Genomic DNA, 7415 nt, shown 5'->3' with positions numbered 1-7415 from the left:
TGTTCTGTTGTGTGAGCTTTAAAGAAGATCTTGGTCAAGGTAAGCGATGATGGACGAGAGTGATCTAGTTGAGCAGTTTCCCTCCCTTGGAAAGAAGGTCTCCGCCCCTACAAGGGAGGCCTTGTGCCTGGCATGAGCAGAAGGGAGCGTCACCAAGCTTTTCTCATGGGCATCACCACGGCTTGGATGTGTGTGAGAAACCATCACGGCTGCCTGCTGCAGGGGGTGGCCCACTGCACCAGGGTCTGCAGCTCTGCAGCAGCCGTGGTGCCGAAGGAGCCAGCAGCATTTGCACTGTGGGCTGGTGTGATTTTATGGGAATGACAGGATGGGGCCCTGCCTTGCCACGTGTGCAGAAGAGCATTTCAGGTGAGTCCTGAGCTGCCCTTTCTACTTCAGTGCACAGGCCGCGTTAGGCTGTGGTTGCAGGAAAAAGCTTTCTTACATTTTGGTGTTGATAAATGTTTAATGCCATCGTGCCCAGTAAAGCAAAAACCTCTCAGCACTGGGCCGTGCCTCGCCAGCTGCTGATGAGGGAGGCAGCTGTGAGCTGCTGCAGGCACGGCACCCCAGCGGCCTCCAGCCCCTGGGCACAGCATGGCCATGCGTGTGCATGCAGGTTGGGCATACCAAGTGTGAGTCCTCTCATTCATCTCCAGCAGGAAAATACTCTGTCGGATGTTGGTTATCTTTAAACACCAGGTTCTACAGCCTGTGGCCCCAGCTCCAGCTGTCCTGTCCCTTCCCTGCAGCCACCGCCTGTCCCACTGTCCACTGGTGGCCCAACTCGCTGACAGAGGGAGAGAGCCCTAAGATGAGTCTTTCCGCTGTCTGTGCTGAGATAATTCACTTAAAGGTCTTCTAGCAGAGGTCGAAAACAGGATGCCTGAACAGCTCAGCTACTCGTGACCAGTGATGGGTGCAGACAGCTGGGTCATGCTGCTCCTCTCTGTGGAGGAAAAAATAAAATCCCACTGGGGCTGAGATCTGCAAGCCCACTAGGAGCTGAGCAGCGTGCTGTCCAGGGAGCTTTGAAAGGCGCCTCAGCTCCCAAGGCTGCCGGGGGTCCAAGCTCTCCCTCCTGTCCTGCAGCTGCTCCCCGGGTGCAGGGAGTGTTTCTGCCTCCACTTCTCTTGGTGGCCATTTGCTGCTGCCCAGTGCTACCGCCCAGCTCTCTGCTGCCCACAGGGTCACAAGCTGTCCCACTGCAGTACAAAGCAAGTATCTTTCCTGGTGCAGGTGTCTCACAGCTATCAGAGATCTGTTAAGAAGGTTCCCAAGGTCAAAGTGGGCTCTGGATGCTTTCAGGGAGAGAGAGGAGGGAAAACTCTGCTACGGGGAACAGTGATCCATATCCTGTACCAATGCCCAGGCTGCTGGCACAGGAAACGGGCACAAGCAAGGCTGGGGCTGCAACGAGCAGCAGGGACCAGGGCCAGTGCTGCGCTCACACTTATTCCTGCACACACAGAAAGGAAAACCTGGCATCCACTGGCAACCAAACACTTTAGTTTGAGGTTGTTCTGTGGGTAAGCAGTGAGGTGCAGTTGCAGACTCTGGAGGCTGGGAGAGGCTAATCTTCTCTTGGAGGTGCCAGCTGTGTCTCTGGAGCTGGCTTGGGCTCACTCCAATCTATCATCTCATCCTGCCAAGAAGCAGGAAGGGACAAAGATGCTTTATGGCAGCTGGGATCCAAATTCAACGTCCAGTCATAACAGGTAAACTGACTGGCTAACAGCATTCTAAAAATCGCTGTTGTTTCATAGGAAAGACTTGCAAACCCATGTTTCACTGTGTCCCCAGGCTGAAAGGCAGGGAGCTCTGTGGGACACACATGAAGCCTGTCTGGACTAGCACACAGTTGTTACAAGAAGCAGACAAGTGGGAAGGAAATTTCTCACTTGGAGCTGATAGACATTCCACCCTTGGACGAGCATAGACCAGTCCCAACCCTGAAACAGCAGCAAGACTTGCTCTTCCATTGCATCCTGCATCTGGAAACAAATGGCACATACACATCAAGCAAAACAGTGACACCAGGCGTAAAGCTGCCAGCATCTTGATTCGATAACCACGGTCCTGACGACCAGTGATGTTCTCCAGAGACGGTGTGTGATGAGACCTGCCGCTGGGCTCTCCTACCTGATCTGTATCAGCATGGGAAAAAAAAAAGAGTTTTTACAGAGCATGAAGACACCTGGTAAAGCAGACTATGGAACAACACAGGCCTGTCATAGCTCGCTCTCACTGATCCATGTAGTGCCTTTGACACAACTTGATTTTGTTACAGTCACATTCCCAGCGTTTGACTCTACAAGACTGGCAGAGGCCAGTGACTGAATGCAGCCTCCTGGCTCACACGGCCAGGCATGGGAATATCCATAAATCCTGCTCCAGGGTGAGGGTGAGCTGCTCTCTCCCTCTGTAGCTTTCACAGTTCCGGCACAAATCTGAAACTTAAGTCCTTTCCAACAGTTTAAATTATTTCATCCTTCATGCCAAACAATTGGGGTAGTGATGAAACCAACTTACTCTCAAATATTTTTGGCACCAGGGCAAATGGCTGGCAATGTTGTAGGAGTTCTGGCTGGGCTCTTTGCATCATGGCCGCAGAGTTACAACTCTTTTCCTGAATAATTAAAACGCTGCTTGCTGATAAAGCCCAGCTCACCCTTTGTGGGATGTGCAGCACCCATGCCCGCTGGGGAGCTGTGCTGCAGCATGCTGCTCTGGTGCCAGCACCGGGGTGTTTCAGGGCACTGGGCCCAGCTGGCAGCAGCAGCATGGGCAGGGCTGGAAGTCACCCTGCTTGTTTGGGTGCTGTGCTGCTCCTGTGGAGCTGTGAGAGCAGCCAGGCTGCTGCACAGTGTGTGTTACGAAGTAATGCCGGGCGAGAAAGAGCCACGGAAACAGATCTTTACTTCAGTGGTCTGTGGAGAAGGAAGAAAGTGAGTTTGGATGAATCTGCTGCATCCAACACCAGGGAAGGTAATTTTTTTGTCATTCCCACACAGCACCCTGTGTTGGACCAGAGCTTGCTATGTATTCCTCTTTAAAAGGCTGTGTTCCATGTCATCCCGTGTTTACCACAGCGCTTGCCGCAGTGACTTCTGGCTCCCCCTCCTGACACACATGTGATAGCCAGGAGCCATTAGAAATGGTGGGTTGAGGCTGTGTGTGTGTTTGGCACAGAACAAAGAATCCAAGCAGCCTGAAAACATGAGTTCCCCCAGGAAGAGCAGCCTTTCAATACCACACCACCATTCTCGCCCCGGGGGCCCAGCTCTGCACCAAGGCAGCCAGGAGCAACCTGACGGTGCAACCGGGGGCACAGTGACACAACACCCAGCCTTGGCCGAAAGCCTTCTCTGAGATCCTGCTGTGCCCATGCCACAATTTATCTCCGCATCAAGCACTTTCTGTCATTTGTATTAAACTATTTCTGGCCCTCATAGTTTCTTCTCTGAGCTGTGGCCTCTGAGCCTGGCCCTTTGATCTCCTACAAGCACCAAGGGCACCGTGGCGGGGGCTTCCCCTGAAGGTGCTGGGCTTGGCTCCCCCTGCCCTGCTCTTGTATAGCTCAGCTGCCGTCAGGGCTCCCTTCCTTTCCCCTGAGGGGATGTGTGGTGTGGGCTCCCTGGAGGATGGCTGGAGGGCAAAAGCCAAGGGCAGGGGAGATGGGACATAGACAACAGTGGAAGGAAGCAGCTGGGGGGAAGAAAAAGGACTCTGGAGTCTCTTGCTGGAGAAAGATCTGACTGTGCTTTCCCCCTTGTGGTGGGGGATGAAGCTCTGGTTTGAGTTTGCATGTCCCACAAGAAGTGAAGCTGCAACCAGATGCTGCTAATGGGAGCACACAGAAGATGTGCCAGACACCCACAGGTGAGTCCTGCAGGGGGGTGATGTGCTTCTGAGCTCAGTGTGGTAACCAGCGGGTGAGGCGCCAGGCCCTGGGATGGGCTGCCAAGCCATGGTGCCCGCAGTCCCTGGCCCAGCAGCACGGAGCGTGCACCCCCTGACACCAGTGCTGCTCCCAGCCTGTGCATCCCATGCCATGTAGGCTGGGAAGGCACCTGTCTTTGTCATTGTTCTTCCATGGCACATGGGACCTAGCTGTGTGTGTGGAAAGCGGTGTGTAAGAGTGGTGCGGGTGGCACTGTCTATGCTGGGAGTGTCACTTGGCTGGGCTGGGCCATCCTGCCTTGCTGCTGGCCCTGGGCCTTCCCACCCCGTCTGTGCCTGCAGGGACATGGCACTCAGTCAGGGTGCTTTGGGACACAGGGAGCTTTTCTGCCTTTTGTGGGCTTCAAAGTGGTTATTTAGCTCATTAGTAGCCCTGAGATGGGAGTTTTTGTTGAGACTTTTGGACACGGTGCTTAGCAGTGTTGTGTGTGAAAACTGGCATTGAAATGAAGTGCTGAGATGTTATTTCATAAATGAGGACTTATTCTTGTTTCCCATCACTGAATGAGCTGTCTGTCAGAATACACACACTGTCCTCTGGGGTAGCTCCTTGAGGCAATATCTGTGCCCAGGCACACGGCTGTTGTGTGCTTTGCAATGCGTGGACTTCCACGGCAGCAAGGAGAAGGCCAGATAATGTCTGGAGGGTTTGAAGCTGTAATAAACACAGTCCTGGCTGAGACCACTTTGTGGTTGCAGGGTTATAGTTTTGGAAATTGTGTGGGAAATGCTGAGCATGCGTTGAAATCCACACAAAATGTCATGAGTGCAGGCCTGGAGGAGTGCTGTTGGAGACAGACACTGCTCAGCATCAGGCAGGGGCTGAGGGGAGAATGCCGCGTGTGAGCACCGCTGCTGTCCATGCACTGCGTCGCTGGGAGGGTGCCTTGGGGCCGGGTATTTCAAGGCACAGCTGCAGCAGTGAAGGAAGGGCAACACATTTGTGTGTATTCAAGTGATGCAAGTCACAACTATTTCTACTAAAGAATAATAACTCACAAATAATTACCATCTGGTGATATCCGGGGTACCAGTTGTTTCCTGATGTTGTTCTGTGGGAAATGCACTATCTGTGCTATTCTTCCTCTCCTGGATGCTGGTTTAATAGTGATAATACTCGTGTCTGAAGAACTAGACAGTGCTGTGTCTGCTCTGCTGGACAACTTCTCTGTAGACAGTGCAGCAGCACTGCTGGGAGTGTTCCAAAGCTCGTGGTTTATTATTGATTTCTAACTTCATAATGGAAGCATAAGGTTTGTGGCTTTGCAAAGACAGGAGACTCCACCATTCACATTTTGATGGTATGTTTACCTATGTAACCTGCAAATCGCTTACTTAAAAGCAAAACAGTGTCATTTAGCAGCAGAGTGGTTTTCCCTGTGTGCAACCAACAATGGGGGGAAGGTGGGGAGACAAAGCTCCTTTTAGTCTCGGCGCTCCTGGTATGCCCTACTCTGCCTCTAACCTGATGGGAGTCCTGATGCCTTATTTTCAAGGAGTGGTGCTTTTATGTGTGCAGATTATCAGAGACAAGCTGTACGTATCAAAACATACCCTCAGTTTTCTTCTTGCCACTGGCCTGCAGTGAGGAAGTACGCTTCCAGAGGAGCCTGCTCTCCTGCGGTTTGACTGAATTATACTCTAGGAGGAGCCTTCCACACTGGATTTTTTTTCTTTTTTTTGGAAACATGCTGTTAAACACTGCATAAATTGGTTCCACATGTAGCACTTGCTGAACCAGATAAAATTTGCAGTGGCAACACCTTTTGTAAGCTAGCAAATAAGGAAAACTTGCATAGCTTTGGGATTCTGCTACTCCTTCCTGGTAACTCTATTGTAAGTATTTGAATGATTGTGATTGTTTTTTTTTAGAGCTGTTAACAACAAAAGAGCATCCAAGCTTTTACTGTAATGTGTACTAAGTGTGCCCTGTCCCATGGTGAGTGCAGAACAATGACCACCACTGTCAGAGGGCTCTGCATTCCTGTTTGGCAGGAGGCAGTATGGCTTGAAGACACGGAAGACATGGCAGAAACAGGATAAAAACACTCAGAAGGGTTTGGCCGCTCCTACTAATTTATTCTGAATGATGGTTGAAGGGAAAACAGTGACCAGGATTATACTTCATTGTTCAGCCCATTTTACCTACCGTTCATCTGCAGAATAAGCTTCAGCTGGTAACCTGTTTCAGAAGACAAACACAGGTCACTTCCAGTAAATAATTGTCACCCCCCTTAGTAAATAACACTACATTGAAAACTTCAGCATTGTCAGGCCTTGATGCTGAAGGAACTAATGAAAACAACTAGAGCAGCATGTGTAATTCTTACTGTGCCCAGCAGCTTATGAAACAGAAGTAAGTGGATGACCTGGTATGAACTGCTTCCTGAGAGAGCCATCTTGCTTCATTATTTATGACCTCTTTTTAAGTGAAATGCTTGCCTACAACCAAGAACTCCAGAGAAGCACGGCAAATCCAAGACCCGTTTAAACTGATGTATTTGTTTGCCATCCCTAGGAAATACTTGCTAGGATTTTAAATAAGCACCTGATTTAAAAGCATAATTATCATGTGATTAAATTATTTATACTCGAAATCAACTTGCAGATGCTTTTGTCTGATAAAAAATACATGACCTCTGAAGGCTGCAGAGACTTAAAACACAGATTGCATGTCTGAAGACATTTTGAAAATCTTGCTTGATCACAACAAAACACACAGTAATAAACCAGCACGTTTTTTATTAAAAAAAAAAAAAAAAAAAGACAAAAAGACATTCAGTTGTAAATAGAATACTGTTGATGTCCAGCACAGGCTCATAGTCAGATGGATGGCTTTACAAACAGGTTTTCCTATGTTTAGAACCAGAATAAGAGACCAGGCCTTCTGAAGTTGCAGACATCCCTGTTGTGATGCTGCAGTCACACTTCCAGCAGCTCAGGAGGATGCAAGGCTTTTGTTGTTCTAAGGCTGGCTCCAGCAGATGCCAAGGGAGCAGACTTCTACCACCTTAATGCAGGTCTGTGTGTTCAGCCCTTGGCACTCAGCAATGTGTTCAAGCTTGAGCATTTTTCTTTCCCTCCTGTATGGCCCAAAGCTTGTCTTGCAGAGTCTATTGGAATCAGTAGTCAACACATCCATCACCTGGTGAATGCTTCACACTCCAGTGCTACATGTATAGTCATTTTTTCTCTGCTGTGGTATAAGCAGCTGGGAGAAAGGGGTATACAAGCCTTGCTAGTTTCTGTTGGATGGCTGTGAGATGCTATAAGAACAGCTACTACTTCTTTCAGGGGAAACCTGTTGTAATGGCTTCATTACTTGAATGACCTGAAATATTACAGCCCAATAATGAGGGGAATAAAGTGGGAAAGGTGCTGAGAGAGGATCTACAAAGCACTGAAAAAAAATGGAGTGAAACAAAATTTAAATCTGGAGTTACTGAAAATCA

This window comes from Aythya ferina, assembly GCF_964211825.1.
Source record: "Aythya ferina genome assembly, chromosome: 10".
Lineage (NCBI taxonomy): Eukaryota > Metazoa > Chordata > Aves > Anseriformes > Anatidae > Aythya > Aythya ferina.
Note: the sequence above shows the minus strand (reverse complement) of the source record.